Source organism: Bactrocera dorsalis, chromosome 1 (assembly GCF_023373825.1).
Source record: "Bactrocera dorsalis isolate Fly_Bdor chromosome 1, ASM2337382v1, whole genome shotgun sequence".
NCBI classification, from domain to species: Eukaryota; Metazoa; Arthropoda; class Insecta; order Diptera; family Tephritidae; genus Bactrocera; species Bactrocera dorsalis.
In genome coordinates, this window is record NC_064303.1 from 71,425,914 (window position 1) to 71,444,390 (window position 18,477).

The following is an 18,477-nucleotide window of genomic DNA, read 5'->3' on the forward strand; positions in this document are numbered from 1 at the left end:
AGGATTCATTGAAAGCCACGACGGTTTACCTATTCAAATATCAGAACTTGAATTCGATGAAGAAAATGACATTCCTTTATCTTTGTGGTCACGAAACCTAAATTCAGATTCTTTAGCAGCACCGGAAATGTGGGAAGATTATGTTGACGTCGGTAGCGCTCTCCTCACATCCGAAGAACCCACCGATGAAAATATCGTACAGAACATTAGTGCTAAGAAACAACTCGAAAGTGATGGGGAAGAGGAAGTCGAGGAAGAACCATTACCTACCGCAGAAGAGGCATTAAAAGCTGCAGAATTATTATCACGATTTGTTCACAGCAATATTGAAAATGATAATTTGACCATAGCTATGTCTTCTATACACAATAGTATTAGAGACTGTTTTTATAATAAAATGAAAAAACAAAAGCAGACAAAAATTACAGATTACTTACAGTAAAAAATACACTTGTATGCGTTATAATGTGCTGATTATGTGCAATTTTGATTTTAATTTAATATGTATGTATACATATTTAATTACTATGTTTCTGTTTTAAAATACTTAAGTACATACATATTTACATAAAAATAGTTTTTCATATCATGAAACGCTTTTTATGACGTCCGCTTATTATGACGTGTTTGTCAATTCCTTTCGATGTCATAATAAACGGATTGTACTGTAATTAATTTCAGAAAAAATTATGGAATAAAAAAATTACGGGGTTTTAATATTTTCCCAAAGGTTAGGAAACTCCGTTAATTATTAGGTCTTGAAAATATAAAAATCGGGTATTCTAAACAAACAAATTATCACCACACTAATGGTAATTCCTTCTATGAAATGTGTGAAACCATCATACCAACATACAAATGAACTATGCTATACGGTCTAAGTGTCAGGTTGCCGAACCGCTCCAACATTTGCGAAAATGTAGTGAAAAGAAAAGCGGAAAAACTTGACTCGAGTTACAGGAGCCAAAAGAGAATTTGCCGCCAATAACGACAAAATGTTTTCGTTCTTTCCACGACAGTTGGGTCTACGTAAGTGGAACAGATCAGAACTTTTATTCGGCCAAACAGTGTCAAATTGGCAGAATCTGCCGCTACAACAACAACAACGACGTTTTAACGTTGACTTAGTTGCGATCGCAATAGCAATATAAAATCACAGTGATTTAAAAATAGCAATCACTGAAATCACAGATATCGAAAAATCACCATATCGCTCATCTCTAGATTGCACTGGCACGGAAAGTCGCACAATCTTAGATTCATCATGAAAAGCCACTCGGACAATCAAAACAAGTCCTCCAAACGAACAATCTTATCTGAGGTGGCTCAGATCTTCGATCCACTGGGATTTTTATCACCGCTCACAATCAAGGCAAAGATGCTGCTGCAGGAATTGTGGTTGCAAAAAATCGGCAATCACTGCAACTCGAACTTCAACAAATCAACACACTCAACATTCCACGTTGGATTAACACTTCAAAGGCCACGAATTGTGATTTCCACGGTTTTTGCGACGCATCTCAGCTCGCAATGGCAGCAGTAATCTACGTCACTGTCCACTCAGCTTCCGGAGAGACACTCACGACACTCCTTTGCGCAAAGACAAAAGTAGCACCACTCAAACGACTCACTATCCCACGACTTGAGCTATCAGCAGCGCTGTTACTATCGAAATTAATAACTTACGTCAAAGCCACTCTACAAGTTGACGCACAATCAACCACTCTCTACGTACGGAACCGACAACATCCAACAACTCACCACAGATTGCAACTGGCGGTATGTTCCGGGTAAACAAAACCCAGCGGACTGTGCATCTCGAGGCATCACTCTCGCTCAGCTATCATCACACTCTCTGTGGTGGACGGGACCACCATGGCTCTCAAAGTCACGATGCAACTGGCCTCGGCAGCCAGACACTCAGGACGACATCACTAGTCAAGAAGCTCGTCCAAGTCTCACTCTCGTTATGACAACCAGTCAGCCGATTAATCAATGGGAATTGATCAATAGGTAATCAAATTTGCGCACTCTCATTCACGTCACTGCTACAATTTTCAGAGCTTTTGACACACTCAAACGAATACCGGGGTCATCTCTTGCCGCACCACTCACCCCAACAGACATTGAGAGAGCAACAATCTACTGGGCAAAGTCAACTCCAGCAGCGTATTTTTCACTCGAGTTGCATCAACTCAAGGCCGATCGTGCACTACCTGCAAATCATCCGTTTCACCGACTGACAGCATTTATCGACCAACACGGAGTCTTGCGAGTTGGTTGGCAGAAGTTCGACAATCATACTGGATTGTTGGTGGAAGACCAGCAATCAAAACACTCATACTACGCTGTATGAAATGCGCTCGCCACAGGGGTAAACGAGCACAACAACTCATGGGCCATTTGCTAACAGTAAGGGTTCAACCATCAAGAGCATTTCTCCACACTGGTGTGGATTATACTGGACCAATCACAATCAAATCATGGAGAGGCCGAGGCGCCAAACAATTTAATATTTGTTTGTATCAGCACATCAGCTGTGCACATTGAAGTGGCAACTGACTACACTTCTGACACATTCATTGCTGCGTACAGACGGTTCACCGCACGCAGAGGCATCTGCCACACTCTTTACTCAGACTGCGGCACAACATTTCTTGGCGCAGATGCCACACTCAAGAAATTATTCACTCAAGGATCGTCAGAAAGCAGATCAATCGCTTCACTCCTACTGGATGATGGCACTCAGTGGCAATTCAATCCACCGGCAAGTGGGAAGCAGCGGTAAAGTCAATCAAATTTCATCTTACTCGAGCACTTGGGGACCCATCATACTCACTAGATGAAATTATGACTTTACTCACACAAATCGAAGCCATCCTCAACTCAAGGCCACTAGAACCACTCAGCGATGATCCTGAAGACCTCGCAGCACTATTGCCAGGTCACTTTTTGATCGGCCAAGCACTCACAACGCTTCCAGAACCCACTCCACAACCAATCAATATCGCGCGACTATCACGATGGCAGATGATACAGCATCAGCTTCAAAAATTCTGGAAGCACTGGTCAACATCATACTTGCAACGTCAACTCGCTACGACGAAATGGTGGCACCCAAGCAATCCATTAGAAATTGGCCGACTCGTATTACTCGCTGACGAGAGGCTTCCACCTTGCAAATGGCCACTTGCAAGAATCGCTCAACTGCATCCTGGCGCAGATGGATTTACCAGCGTTGTTACACTTAAAACTGCAACTAACACTTTGGGCAGACCAGTCACAAAATTGGCAATCCTTCCACAGGGCAACAAAATCAAATCAGAAGCACGCTCCTGATGGCGGGCGGAATGTTACGGATTGCCAATGCATTGCCCACACTCTAGTCACACGGTTATAAAATTGCCAATGCACTGCCAACACTCTAGCCACGCTATAAACGGAAATAAGTTGTTCTCTTTTTTCGTGCATATCGCAACCGATCGGACCACATTAGTGATGGGCGATGTTGTGACCTTTCAGGAACACTGATACTTGTGACTGTGAATTTGTAGTAGCAGTGATTTTAAACTGGGACTGTGACTGTAATAAAAATTGTAACAGACAAAGACCAATAAAGTAAAACAAAATTGTTTCCTTTTTTCATTTAGGACAATGTACATATTTATTAGAATAAGCAGAAATTAACAAAGTAAATTCATTTTTAGAAAATCACCAAATACAAAATATATAAGTACATAAAAGATGAAATGAAATAGTGTTAAAAATATTTATATTAAATGGAAAAGAAGGCCAAAGTATTATGTTAATAAATATTTTCCATTTGTATTCAAAAACAACAATATTCCTTTCGCTTAATCTTGACCGGCGATCACATACAATTTGCCCCGTTTTGGAAAAAATTCTCTCGCAAGGAACGGAGGAGGCTAAAACACATAGATACTTTTTTGGTATTTCTGCTATTTTAGGGTATCTGTATTTATTTTCAAGCCACCAATGAAATGGGTTGCAACTGCGGGAAACCAGGCCATCTTCCAAATAGCGCTGAATTTCAATAATGGCTTTTGCTTCTACGCTACTATGTGGTTTATGTTCATTAGCGTATTCATCGAAAGAACTCTATGTTGATACTGGTTTTTCAATATTTTCTTCTGTTTTTTCTGTCTGAAATTCTATTCCTTCCCTTTGCATTTCTGTTAGATAACGTTTTATAAGTTTTTTTGTGTTATGAGCTGCTGATTCATCAGTCAACGCCACTAATTTGAATCTGGGGTCTAGAAAAGTAGCTACCGTAAGTGCATTACAGTGTTGTAAACTGCTAAAACGTTCCCTAATTCCATTCAAAACAATTTCAATCACTTTTTGTATAGTGTTTGAAAATGTTTTAGTTCGCAAGTGTATAGACACATCTAATAGACCATTTGCGATTGGTATTACCAGCGAACCTGTGCAATATGTTTCACCGTTAATGCTTACTGTGGCATCTTTAAATGGTTTACAAATTTTGCACAAAGCAGCAACAGTCGCCCACTCGTCGCTGGTTAATATAGGTAAATTTTTGTTTATAATTACCATAGTATATTTCACCGCTTCTTCCAACTCCGAAAAACGCTCCAACATTGCCAGTGTGGAGTTCCACCTCGTTTCAACTTGTTGAATTAATTTTAGAGGTTCTTTACCGCTGTTGCGCTGGTAATTTTCAAACGCTTCATTCGCTGAAGTACTTTTCTTGAAGTGAGCAACTAATATTTTTTTATTATCAGCTACTTGTTCTACTTCAGGAATGCGTAATCCTTCTTTTACAATTAAATTAATTGTGTGAGTAATACATCCAAAATGCTTCCAACCTAAATTATTAATTATAGCACTTTTTATGTTACTAGCATTATCCGAATTAAAAGACAGCGGCTACGCTGGCTAGGTCATGTTGTCCGGATGGACGAAAACACTCCAGCTCTGAAAGTATTCGACGCAGTACCCGCCGGGGGAAGCAGAGGAAGAGGAAGACCTCCACTCCGTTGGAAGGACCAAGTGGAGAAGGACCTGGCTTCGCTTGGAATATCCAATTGGCGCCACGTTTCGAAAAGAAGAAACGACTTGCGCGCGGTTGTTAACTCGGCTATAATCGCGTAAGCGGTGTCTACGCCAATTAAGAAGAAGAAGAAGAAGCATTATCCGACACAGCTAGCAATATTTTGTCGTTAATTTTCCAATCACTTACGATTTGATGTATCGCCTCACCTAAGTTTTCAGCTGTATGATTTTGCCTCAGTTGGGATGACGATAAAAGTACTGACGTTAGTTCAAAAATTTCGGAGACATAATATGCAGTTACAGCAATGAAACTAGACGTGTTTCGCGATGTCCAACAATCTGTGGTGATGCAAGACTTTTTCCCGCTCCTAATCATTTCTTGCACCTTATGTTTACATTCCTCATACAATGCGGGAATAATTGATTTTGAAATCTCACGTCTGCTAGGAATGTCATAAGATGGATTTAGGGCTGTTACAAATTCCCGAAAACCTTTTTCCTCAACTATGGAGAAAGGTTGCAAATCCACCGTAAAGAGCTGCAATAATTTGCTTGTTATTTCACTTTTTGATTTCAGCCGCGCGACATTTAAAATCTTAGTTTATGTTAAAGGCTTTGGTAATACAGTCGAAATTTATGGAATATCCTCTTCGAAAGTAACAGGCGCATTTTGCGGCGCTGGCGTAATTTCCGACTGCAAAAACATTTTCACAATACCTATTTGATAATAACTTCAAAATTATATCACCATTTCCAATCGAACAGTAGGATGCCTCCGTTCCATATGTTTTTTTTAAATTTGATGTGACGTTTTATATGATATTTTGGATTTACAAATATCACATTTTGCGAAAACAGCATCCACCTCTTTAAAATATTGCCACACATAACTTTTTTTGGTTCTTTTTGACACAGACATCTTTAATTTTCATTATGTACAAGCAAACTAATTTGTAACCGCTTCATACAAAAATTAATGTAAATGATTCGTTATATTTTAAGACGCACATTTTTAAAGTCACAATAAATATATATTCTGAATGTTTTTTGTCAATATAAGGATACTCAATAGAAACTATTTAAAGTAAACAAAAACATATTTTTAAAAATATTTCGTTACTTATTAAATACTTTTTATCAGTTTTTTTAAATTACTATATAAATTAATGCAATTTTAAGATTAAAAGTTTTATAATTGGCTTTACTACAGCATTGAGGTTTCTGTAATAAATTTAATTTGTACATAAGTATTACCCGTTTAAAGCTAAATTAACCTTTTATATGTTAACCAATTTTTACTTATCTAAAATTGGAGAAAATTCATAGCTTTAATGAATATGAATTCATCACACACACAATTTTTCATGTTTCATGAATTTATTCTTCGACACCTGAAGAACATATTAAACACACCCAAATAATAGTAAGCGCATTACATAAAGCAAATATGAAAATCTCTGATGAAAAATCACACTTCTTTAAAAATTAAGTCGAATATTTAGGACATATAATAACACATAATAGGATAACAGTAGATCCAAAGAAAGTAGAAACATTAGACAAGTATCCGATATTTCAAACCCTGAAAGAATTAAGGTCATTTTTAGGTATGGCGGGATATTATAGGAAATTTATACAAGGATATAGCAAAATAACAAAACCACTAACCATACATCTACAAGGAGAAAATGCTATAACAAGTAAAAAAATGTCAGCTAATAAAGAAATTAAATTAGATAAAGAAGCTATAAAAGCTATACAAATAATTAAAACAAAATTAAAAGAACAAGTGGAACTATTTCAACGAAATTTCTCAAAACCTTTTGACTTAACTACAGATGCGAGTAGTTTCGCCATAGGAGGAGTTTTATCACAAGAAAAGAAGCCTATATTTTTTATATCAAGAACATTAACAAAAACAGAAGAAAATTATTGTTCAACGGTGTTATAATAACTAGCGAACTCACCTTTTGGTCTACCGAAACTCACTTTTTAATTTTTTGTTATCAAAGAAATAACGCGCAGAACGAGTTTTTTTTGTTAATACAAGTTTCGTAACTCCGTTTTATTTATATTTAGGTATGTATTTCACAAACGTGATAAAATGGTCGGATAATTCAATTGGCGGCGGAATCGGCGAGCGATGATTAATGCGGGAGGAAAAAATAACGATGCTGCGAAAAGCGTATGCGCAAAGGCTTGGACATAGACTCGTACGAAAGTAAAAGCGAAGTGAAGTGGCTGGAGTTGTCCGTCCCTTTTTTTGTGTTCTAGTTGGAAGTGTCATGTTTGAGTGTATTGGTGTGATGTGTAGTGATGTGGAAGGTGAGTGGTGAGTGTGGTGTGCTGTTATGATGATTTGTGTTGAAATGTGGTGTGGCTGTGTTTCATTACAGGGTAGGCCGAGAGTCATTTAGACAAACGGAAAAAGAATTATTAGCAATAGTATGGGCTTTAGGAAAACTTATGAATTATATTTACGGTATAGAAGATTTAACTATACACACCGATCACCAGGCATTAATATTTTCTATTTCGGACAAAAATCCAAATATAAAACTAAAAAGATGGAAAAATTTTATACAAGAATCTGGAGCAAAAATAGTATACAAACCAGGAAATCAAAACGTATTAGCAGATGCATTATCAAGACAAAAAATTAACACTTCATTATACATACGCAAAACAAACGATAAATTCATTTAAGAATCAAATTATATTAAAGAAAACTAAACGAAATAAAAAAGGAACATAAACGACTTTTCCAAAGTATCACAGACATATTATTGAATATCAAAACACTGACTATCTAACAAAAACCTTAAAAGAAATTTGTACACCTAATTTCAATAACGCGATTAAAATCGATGAACAAAAACTATTCACAATAAAATCACTACTAAATAAACAGTTTCTAAACTACAAACAGACAAAAACAAGCAATTGGAAATTATAACAAATACACATAATCGAGCGCATAGAAATGAGAAAAATAACGCGATGGAAATTAGACAACAATATTTTTGGCCCGATATGGCGAAACAAAACAAAAACTTTGCACGAAACTGTTATGAACAAAAATACGAACGTAGACCAACAAAACAACTGATAGGGAGAACACCAGCACCAAATCTACCAGGGGAATCTATAAGAATGGATATATTCCACATAGGGAATAGAATATATATAACTAGTATGTGTAGGTACTCAAAATATTTATTAATGAGAGAAATAGCAGATAAAGTCAACACCGTAGACAAACTAGAAGAAATTCTCACACTTACATACCCATATTGTAGAAACCTACAAACCGACAATGAGAGTAAGTTAACACAACACTTGTTACTGAAGTATCGACTTACAACTTCCGGCACGTGTAACCGAAATGCACCAGAAAGTGCATGGTCAGCGTTTGCACTACCTGTTGTGCAGCATAAGATTCGTGGAAGCGAATCACGCCACTTGTAATTATTTAAGTTAGAATTAAGTATAAATATTGTAATTCGGTTAAGCCAACGGGCAGTTCTAATTACTCAATAAAGCTACGCGGTTACGCTGCCCCAATGCAGCGCTGCGAAAAAAATATTTTTTTAGTTATTTAATAGCTAAAAACCTTAACTGGCGCCCGAGCTAAAAAGCTATAAACAATAGAGGAAGAAAGGCCCCCTAGTAGCGAAAAGCAAACGGGAAGCACTAATTGCTAGCCAACTCTATTCGCGAGTGTTTAAATCACTGAAAAACCACTATTCTATGGTGAAAAAAAAGAAGACGTTAAAAGTGAAAAGCAAAAGACACACAAAGTGTTATCTGTTAATTAAGAAATCTATGACAATGTGTATAAAAAACGTGGAGATATTATGAATAAAATTTGAAGCAAAATTAAAAACGGCAAGTGTAACAAATACCAAACAAGTGAAGAAAAGCGTGCTCAAGTGAAAGAATGAACAAAGCAATAAACCTAACGACGTGTGAAAACAAAAAAAATATCGAAAAGATTTTGTAAGAAACTAAATCTGCAAGCAGAATTAAGAAAAAAACGCCACAGAAAGCAAGTTAATAATTTGAAAAAATAAAATAAAAAGCAAAGGCTACAACAACAATAGGATTAGCAGCAACAACAAGCATTAATACAACAACAACGCCCCCAGCAATAAACACATACAGCTCAGCAAGTGGATGACGATTCTATACCCAGCTAATAGAAATACTATCAGAAGCAGCAGCAAAGACAACAGAATACCCAGCAATCCTGTAAGTGGAAGCAGACTACAATAACTATACTTAGACACTATAACCATTTAGGAATTATATTATATTAAGAATATTAATATATTATTAATAATATTGTACTGAGAATATTAAAAAATATACAAATGGCGAACCCCAATAATTTAATCCGTCCTCCAATCCTTCCTCCTAATTCGGCACCTAATACCCCTCAGACATCTCAAAATACACAATTAAAAATTATTAGGTCGTCCATACCTGTCCAGGCTCATAGCTAGTATAGCTTCAGACATAGTAAAGACACAGGGACCGCAAGTGGTACATGCGGCATTACACCCAAATGCAATTGCAACCGACATTACGGACCAAACAATAGACATAGAACATAGAAACAACTTAGGCGAATTGGATAGGATACCTGACATCGTCAAATGTCTAAAGGAATTCTCTGGCAATCCAGGAGAATTCAACTCATGGAAAAAAAGTGTAGATCGGGTTTTATCTATATATGAGCCTCAAAAGGGGACACCGAAGTATTACGGAATTTTAAGCGTAATACGGAACAAGATAATAGGCAATGCCAATGCGGCATTAGAAGCATACAATACGCCACTTGATTGGCCATCAATTTCCAAATGTTTAATTATGCACTACGGTGACAAGCGCGACTTGTCAACATTAGAATATCAAATGACCACATTGGTCCAAGGAATTAGAACAGTTTCGGATTTCTATCAACAGGTGTATAGCCACCTTTCATTGATACTAAATAAACTAGCTTGTCTCGATATGGGCAACGAATCTCTTCGCATGCTGACTCAAGCTTATAGAGACAAAGCATTAGATACTTTTATAAGAGGGCTAAACGGGGATTTACCTAGACTATTAGGAATACGAGAGCCGGCAGACTTGCCGCAGGCTCTTCATCTCTGTTTAAAACTGCAGAACTAAAACTTTCGTATGAACCACGCCTACAATGCAAAACCAGTACAGCCTCCAGCCTTACCTCCAAGAAGGAATTTTCCACAGCCACAAAGGCACCAATTTTACCCCCAGCTAGCGCATTTACCCCAACCACAGCGGACAACTTGGCAACCAAGGCAACAACAATATAACAATTTTCACCACGATAATAATCCCACAAGGCCTCCGAAACCGCAGCCACGTCCAGAGCCCATGGACGTCGACCCGAGCATACACTCTCGTCGCGTTAACTATATGAATAGACCCCAAGGAAGTGAGCACTTTGGCAAGAGACCGCAACAATTTCCGAATCAACAGCGAGGGAAGGAGCAACGAACATTTCACATTGACACAGCTCCACAGGAATACGAACAATTTGGTGAACCAAGCGATATCCATTTTTTAGGATAATTAGCTCTTCGCTCCCCTTCTTCGAAGTAAAGGCGGAGAGCGGCAGAAATTTAAAATTTTTAGTGGATACAGGTTCCAGTAAAAATTATGTTAAGCCAGAGCTGGCAAAAAAAAGAATCAAAAATGACAACCCCTTTTTTGCAAAATCTATTGCGGGAAATTTAAAAATCAGCGAACACACTTATGTTCAACTTTTTAACTTTAAGGATAAAATTAAATTCTATCTAATGCCACTTCTCAAAACATTTGACGGTATTTTAGGGAATGATACCCTTCGGCAATTTAAAGCCATTATATACACTGGTGAAAGTTACATGACTTTAAGTAACGGCTTTAAAGTTCTCCTCAAACAGCTCCCCTCACAGCGAGTGAATGCAATTAATATAGATGAGGGAAGCCTCTCAAAAAACCAAATGAACACGATGGAAAATATCGTAAATAAATACCCAAAACTTTTTTACGAACCGGACGAAAAGCTAACGTATACAACAAAAGTTGTCGGACAAATTCGGACAACATCCGATTCCCCCGTTTACACGAAATTGTATCCATATCCTGCAGCATTGAAACAGGAGGTGGAATCTCAGGTAGAAAAGCTTTTAAGTGATGGTATAATTAGACCATCTAGATCACCGTACAACTCCCCAGTGTGGATTGTACCAAAGAATCCAGACGAGGCAGGAAATAAACAATACCGTATGGTCATTGATTATAGGAAATTAAATAAAGTAACGATCGCGGATAGATACCCCATTCCGGAAATCACAGAAGTAATTTCTCAACTAGGTAATAGCAATTTCTTCTCAGTTCTCGACCTTAAAAGTGGTTTTCACCAGATTCCACTAAAAAAATCTGATATAGAGAAAACTGCTTTCTCTATCAACAATGGGAAGTACGAGTTTACTCGACTACCATTTGGTCTAAAAAATGCGCCATCTATTTTCCAACGCGCATTAGATGATATATTCAGAGAACACATAGGGAAATGTTGCTACGTGTATATTGATGATATAATCGTTTTTAGCAAAACAGAAGAGGAACACTTCGAACAAATATATAAGGTGTTCGAAACATTAGAAAACGCTAATATGAAAGTGCACTTAGGAAAATGTAAATTTTTCAAAAAAGAAGCAGAGTTCTTAGGATATGTAATCACACCGGTTGGCATAAGAACCAACCCAAAAAAAGTTGAAGCCATTTCAAACTTTCCACAACCACAAAATTTAAAACAACTTCGCAGCTTCCTCGGTATGTCAGGGTACTACCGGCGTTTTATAAGAGACTACGCTAAACTTGCAAAACCCCTAACAACTCTTTTAAGAGGGGAAGACGGGCGTACGTCAAAAAATAAATCTACCCATATAAAAATAGATTTAAATATGGAAGCCAAAGAATCTTTCAGGAAAATAGAAGAATATAGTTATGAAATGCACTATAAGCCAGGTAGAACAAACGTCGTGGCCGACGCACTGTCAAGAATTTTACACCAAGAATCAGATTTGCATACGCTATCAATAGCGACAAATTCGGATGATAGCTCATCCCACAATTTAATATACTGCGTAGAAGCACCGATTAACGCGTTTAAAAATCAAATATTTTTAAATAAGGATGTAACATCGACATACCAATTTAAAATCATATTTCCCACCTACCACCGTCATATAGTAACCGAACCTGATTACTGCGAACAAAATTTGATTTCTATTTTAAAAAGATATTTAAATTCGTCCGTAATAAATTGCATCAAAACGGAGGAGCACATTATGGGAAAGATTCAGGAAATCTACCCCTTACACTTTGACAAATATAAGATTAGGTTTTCGCAATTCCAAGTGGAAGACATAACAAACGAAGAAGAGCAAGAAAATATTATTATAAATGAACATAAGAGGGCGCATAGAAATTGCAAAGAGAATAAGATACAAATTTTAGAAAAATTCTATTTTCCAAGTATGGCGAATAAAATAAATAAGATAATAAAAAAATGCGTTACTTGTAAGGAGAACAAGTACGATCGCCACCCATCAAAGCCGCAGCTACAAGCCACACCCATACCTAATTTCCCTGGACAAATAATCCACGTAGATATATTATTGATAGGCAAAAAACTAGTTCTGGCAGCAATGGACAAATTCTCAAAATATGCTATAGCAAAACCCATTAAATCCAAGGCAACAGAGGATATCAGGCAACCTTTAAGGGACATTCTTTTCTTCCTTGTACCGGAAACGTTGGTAATAGATAATGAAAGATCCTTTAACTCCGAGTCCATTAACTTTATGATCGAAAACGAATTTGGCACCAAAATATGTCGCACCCCCCCTTACACAAGCTGCTCGAACGGTCAGGTTGAGCGCTTCCATTCTACTCTACAGGAGATTATGCGTTGTCTGCAAACAGAGAAAACCCAACGATCGTTCCAAGAACTTTTGGAACAATCAACCAAAGAATATAACTACACTATTCATTCAACAACGGGAAAAAAACCAATTGAAATCTTCTTCGGAAGACGTGTCAGTAGCGACCATAGGCTAATAGAAGAGGAAAGAGAAGAAACGAAAAAAAGGCTTCAGGATAAGCAATTGGCAGATCTTTCCTACCACAATAAAAACCGAACCCCACCCAAACAATATTTTGAAGGAGATGAAATTTTTGATAAGATAGATAAAAGATTAGGAACTAAGTTATCACCTAGATTTAGGAAAGAAATTGTCGCGCAGAATTATAATATCACCGTTAAAACTAAAACAGGCAGGATTGTTCACAAAAACAACATAAAACAATGTTAAGAAGAAAAAAATTACTTGCAGGTGGAAAAACCTCAAAATGGAGAACCTACAAATTTACCTCATCCTAATTATATTGGCACCCACTACAAAAACCCAACAAATTGACGTTCAGGACTTGACAAACAATAATGTATATCTACCAAATAAGACAGGAGAAGTAAGGACAATCAATCATTATGATAAAGTCCTACATTTTATCAACTCAACCAAATATGAAGAAACGCTTTCACTACTTTCGAGGACAGACAGTTGCTTGACACAACTCACAAAAATTTCATTTTATTAGAAGCGAAGCTAGAAGGTTTACACCCGCATTTTAAATCTAAGCGATGTCTACTTAATATCATAGGGAAAGGACTAAAATACGTAGCAGGTACCATGGACAGCGATGACGAAAAAGAGATTAGTGACGCACTCACACAATTGCATAAAAGCGAAAGAACAGATGCACAAAATATTAACAATTTATTATACTTTAGCAACCTTATTTCCGAACAAATAAGCAACGTAACGAACCATATAAATAGGCAACAAATTATTATCAGTAACTACATAAACGAACTTAAGGAAACAGTACAGAATAAGATTAAGACTTTAGAAGACGACATACAATTTATCAAACACACCTATCAGGTTAATAATGATATATCGCTTTTACGCAATCACGTCGACGACATTGGACAGATAATATTTTCAAGCAAGTTAGGAATAATACCAACAGACATACTGACATCTATAGAATTGAACCTCATTACCAATTTCGAAAGTTACACCCACATAAAGACAGCAGTACTTTTTCAGGATAACATGATCATCATAACCGTCCTCATACCCCAATATTCCAATAACATCCTATCCCAAATCCAAATTGAACCCCTTCCCAATGTAAACAATAAATCATTAGTTTTAGACAAATACAATGTATTAGTAGATGAAGACAATAATATGTACAATGTAGAAATTAAGGAAAATTTGGAAAAAAATTTAATTAAAGAGAAGAATCAATGTTTAACAAATATATTAAAATTTGAAGAAGCAGCTTGTAAGCTCAATGTTTGTAATGAGCAATCTGTAAAAGAAGTGTTACCAGGCACATTAATATTTAAAAACTTCCAATCTAAAATTACACAAAATTGTAATAAACAAAATATAAAACAAAGAGGAACCTTTTTAATAAAATTCAAAAATTGCGAAATAAGCGTATTCAATAAATCATATACTAATGTAAAGAAAGAAGTATATGAATCCTTTGTATTACCGAATTTAATAACAAAAATTAAAGAAGATATAAATTTTACTAATAAAGAATTAAGACTGGAAACGTTGTATGTGAAACAACTCCAGCATGAAAACAATATTGAATTTTTGATAAATAAAAGCGATAGGTCCTCAATAATTAGCTTAAGTTCCAAAATAATATTTTTGTATAAAAATCGTCAAAAGGTATATTTGTCTCCCGAACCTAGTGCAGAGGACGTACTAAAGGTGCGAAAAGGTCCTTTCCTGCAAATAACAACGACTCACCCTACGATCAACACCGATTGGGGACAATCGATTTAAGAGGGGAAGAGTTAACACAACACTTGTTACTGAAGTATCGACTTACAACTTCCGGCAACCGGGTAACCGAAATGCACCAGAAAGTGCATGGTCAGCGTTTGCACTACCTGTTGTGCAACATAAGATTCGTGGAAGCGAATCACGCCACTTGTAATTATTTAAGTTAGAATTAAGTATAAATATTGTAATTCGGTTAAGCCAACGGGCAGTTCTAATTACTCAATAAAGCTACGCGGTTACGCTGCCCCAATGCAGCGCGGCGAAAAAAATATTTTTTTAGTTATTTAATAGCTAAAAACCTTAACTAGTATATCAGTGGTCGGCATGAGAGGATCGGTCATTGTGTTGGTGAGCACGAAAAAAAAGTAGCCCAGTGAGAAATTGGAATTAAAATTAAGCAAATTTTATAAGCAAAATTTAAAATATGATATATAAAACAAAATGACTTTTAAGGATATATTCCCTATTATCTTTAAAAGACTTGGAACATAAAAGGCATTGCATGGCACCAAAGTCATTTAGAATCATAAAATATTTCTCGCAGGGCATATTTGGTTTTGCGCTATAGTCTTGCGTGATTTTAATTTGTTGCTGGCTCAACAATGACTGAACGATAGAGCGTAAGCGTACGTGTGAAGTTAGTTTGCACAATTGTGGTAAGAAATGCCGACCACTGGAGTATATTCACATCGATAACTTGTATGTCACTATACCGCCGACTACATATAACACATAATCGTACGCCAACAGCTCATTCGACATCAAGCGGTTGAGTTGAACGCTTACATAACACACTGATAGAAATCGCAGGAACATTAGCTAAACAAAATAACGCCGATCCAGTTACGGAAATATTTAGCGCAGCATACGAGTATAATAGGACAATACACTCGGTGACAAAACAAAAACCAGGGGAAGTATTTTTCAATAGGAAGAATTATCCGGAAATAAAACAATTTATTGAAAAAAACAAAGACAAAGTTTTAGAATATCATAATAAAAAAGAACACAAAAAGTTTATGAAGCAAAACAAATAATTTACGCACTGTCAAAACGACGTACAAAAACGGAACAAAAATATTTAAAATACATAGTTATAGAAAACCGTGAGGACACAGTTTTAGTAGAGAGAGGAGGAAGACAACATGTCTTACATAAAGATAACATTCGTAACACTCCTATTGAATTTAATAATAAACATAAAAGCATATACAGTGAGCAATCTAAAAAAAAAAATTTATCTTCACCGAAACTGACGACACATACCTATAGGAAGATACCGAATATTTATACCATTTATTTAATTTAACGACAATAATGGAAAAATATAAACAGATAGAGTATAGATCATTTGGCAGGACACAACAGGATATCATAAACGAGAATAAAATCTCAAATTCAATTGAACAAACTATTTCACACTCAATACAAAAAAGATCAATAAACATTTTAGGGACTATAATAAAATTTATAACTGGGACTCCAGATCAAAGCGATCTTATTGAAATAAAAACACATTTAAATGAAATAATAGAAAATGATAATCAACAAAGAGTCATTAACTCACACTTTGAACAATTAGACTCAAAGGTTGATCTCCAATCAATCTCAACAAGCCTGCTCATATCAGAAAGTTTAAAGGAGTTAGAAACCCTATTCGAAATTATAAATTCTGTAAAGACAGGAAATTACTTGTCTAAATCATTTTAAATTTAAATGATATAAAACAAATAATAAAAAACGAAAAGTTAGATATTCCAGTTTTAAATGTAATGGAATACTCCACAATAAATGTAATTAGAGTTAAGGATACATATGTAATCACTTATAAATATTAGTGCTGAGCGATATTTCACTACCGGTGATTTTTTCACTGTGATTGCGATCGCAGTTCGAAACTGTGATCGCAGTTCGAACCAGTGAATTGCGATCGCAGTTCGAAACTGTGATCGCAGTTCGAACCTGTGATTTACGATAGCAGTTCGAACCTGTGAATTACGATCACAATAGCAAATAGCAGAAAAGTAACAACTTTCTTCAGGGTAAGTATATATGTATGCGTATATATGCTATTTTTCGTCATAGCGGTTTGAAATTTTGAGTGTAACGTTCTTATAATTTTTAATAATGGCAGGAAATGTATCAAGGAAAAGAAGTGAAGTGTGATGTTTGAAGTGGTAGATGGAATATAATCAAAATGGAATATTTCAATTTGTTTTAATAAAATTATTAATTTTACTTATTGTTAAAACCAAATTTGAAAGCTTTTTGTGATGAAAACACGAATTGTAACTAATTAATTTCAGAAAAAAATTACGGGGTTTTAATATTTTCCCAAAGATTAGGAAACTCGCGTTAATTATTTGGTCTTGAAAATATTAAAAGCTGGTATTCTAAACAAACAAATTATCAACCACACTAATGGTAATTCCTTCTAAGAAATGTGTGAAACCATCATACCAACATACAAATGAACTATGCAATACGCTCTAAGTGTCAGGTAGCCGAACCGCTCCAACATTTGCGAAAATGTTGTGAAAGGAAAAGCGGAAAAACTTGACTCGAGTTACAGGAGCTAAAAGAAAATTTACCGCCAATAACGACAAAATGTTTCCGTCGTTCCCACGACAGTCGGGTCTACGTAAGTGGAACGAACCCGGATTTTTATTCGGCCAAACACTGTCAAATTGGCAGAATCTGCCGCTACAACAACAACAACAAAAGGTCTCCATTTCAACGTCGACTTGGTTGCGATCGCAATAGCAATATAAAATAACTGTGATTTAAAAATAGCAATCACTGAAATCACAGATATCGAAAAATCGCAATAGCGCTCATCTCTAATAAATATCCTTTAATAACGCAAAAATGTAAATTATTTAAAATAACATCGTTAAGCTATCTACATGGCAAATATATATTAGAAATATATAGCTCAATGTAATATAAATAATTATTCAAGAGTAAAAGAATGTAAACAATCACCAAATAATTTTATATGTAAAACGAACAAGGATAATAAATGTATTTCGAAATTAGTGCTAAAAGAAAAAGCAAATTGTAAATCTATTGAAGAAACAAATGCAAATATCCCAATATTAGATTATGGTTATATAATATTAGATGGAAAATATGAAATTAATAACGAAACTCTCTCAGGAGTAAACTTGATCCACCATTAAAAGAAATGAAATTAAACGAAAGTGCACAAACATACAAGATACAATAAAGCAGATAATCCATCATGAAGGCACCATAACAATTGATGAAGTAATCAACTCCAATGAAGAAACTAAGTTTACGAATATCCGGAAGTTACATAAACTACTCATTCCAATTGAGGATCACCCGATCCAAACTTTATGCTACACAATCACAACAACTACGACAAGTTACTCAAGAAAGAAAGAAACTACACGAACTTCAAAAACTCACAGCCACCTTTACATTATAAAAATGAGGGCATTTTATTTTTTTTCATAAGAGAGAG

The 18,477-nt window shown here is 35.8% G+C and overlaps 1 protein-coding gene across 10 annotated transcripts in view; it reads right to left on the bottom strand.

Annotated features, from left to right (window-relative positions):
* LOC105222100 (electroneutral sodium bicarbonate exchanger 1) overlaps window positions 1–18,477 on the bottom strand; it is a 762,556-nt gene that overhangs the window by 236,045 nt on the left and 508,034 nt on the right. The gene's annotated exons all lie outside the window — the stretch shown is intronic.